Source organism: Mustela lutreola, chromosome X (assembly GCF_030435805.1).
Source record: "Mustela lutreola isolate mMusLut2 chromosome X, mMusLut2.pri, whole genome shotgun sequence".
NCBI classification, from domain to species: Eukaryota; Metazoa; Chordata; class Mammalia; order Carnivora; family Mustelidae; genus Mustela; species Mustela lutreola.
Window position 1 is genome coordinate 53656073 of NC_081308.1, and position 1337 is coordinate 53657409.

At 33.1% G+C, this 1337-nt stretch overlaps 1 non-coding gene across 1 annotated transcript; it reads right to left on the bottom strand.

The window, feature by feature from the left end:
- Positions 1–392: 392 nt before the first annotated feature.
- LOC131822342 (U6 spliceosomal RNA) lies at positions 393–499 on the bottom strand. Its single transcript, XR_009350217.1, has one exon. It is a non-coding gene; the product is annotated as a U6 spliceosomal RNA (small nuclear RNA).
- Between the last annotated feature and the right edge of the window lie 838 nt (positions 500–1337).

Here is a 1337-nt window from a genome sequence, read left to right on the forward strand (position 1 = left end):
TCCTAGGGATAAAAACACATTATATGTTTATAAAAATTTTAAAAAATCAATTAAAAAACACATATTGCAAGCCCAGAGCTAATCTCATATTCAATCAAAAAAGTTTGAAAGTTTTCACCTTAAAGATCAGAAACAAGACAAGTGTGTCCACTTTCACTACTCTCATTTGACATAGTACTGGATGTCCTAGCCAGAGAAACAAGGAGCACAAAGAAATAAAAGACTCCAAAAAAAAAAAAAAAGGAGAAATAAAATTTTCCTTTTTTGGATAACATGAGTTTACATGTAAAAAAATCCTAAAAACGTCACAAAAAAATTTGATAAACAAATTTAGTAAAGCTGCCAAATACAAGATCAATATATAAAAGACAAGAATTTTGTTTTGTTTTGTTTTTAATGTGGAATGCTTCCCAGTTTTTCATGTCATCCTTGTTCAGTGATCACGCTAATCTTCTCGGCATCATTCCAATTTTAGTATATGTGCTGCCAAAGTAAGCACAAGACAGGAGCATTTTTACACTCTAATGATGAAAAACAATCTAATTCACAATAGCATCAAAAATAATAAAATACTTAGGAAAAGTTTTAACTAAGAAGATGAAAGATCTGTACCCCATAAACTATGAAATTGATAAGGAAAAGAAATTGAAGGAGACACAAATGGAAAGATAGCCCATATTTATGAATGGTAAGAATTAACATTGTTAAAATGTCCATACTACCGGAAACCATCTTTAAATTCAATTCCTATCAAAAATCCAATGTTAGGGGCGCCTGGGTGGCTCAGTGGGTTAAGCCGCTGCCTTCGGCTCAGGTCATGATCCCAGGGTCCTGGGATCAAGCCCTGCATCAGGCTCTCTGCTCAGCAGGGAGCCTGCTTCCTCCTCTCTCTCTGCCTGCCTCTCTGCCTGCTTGTCATCTCTCTCTGTCAAATAAATAAATAAAAAATCTTTTTTAAAAAAATCCAATATTATTTTTTGACAGAAGTAAGTAAAGAATCCTAAAATTTATATGAGACCATAAAAGACAACAAATAATCAAAGCAGTTCTGAGAAAGAATGAAGAAGAGAAATTACACTTCTTGATTTGAAATTATACTACAAAGCCCTCAAGCTCAAAACAATAAAGTATACTGGCATAAAAACAGACCAATAAACAAGTAGAACAGAATTGAGAGTCCAGAAATAAATCCTTTCATGCAGTCACCTAATATTTGACAGGGGCCAACATATGTAATGGGTAAGGATAGTCTGTTCAATAGATGATATTTAAAACTGAATAGTCACATAAAACAGTATGAAACTGGAGCCTTATATCACTCATAAATCTTAACTTGA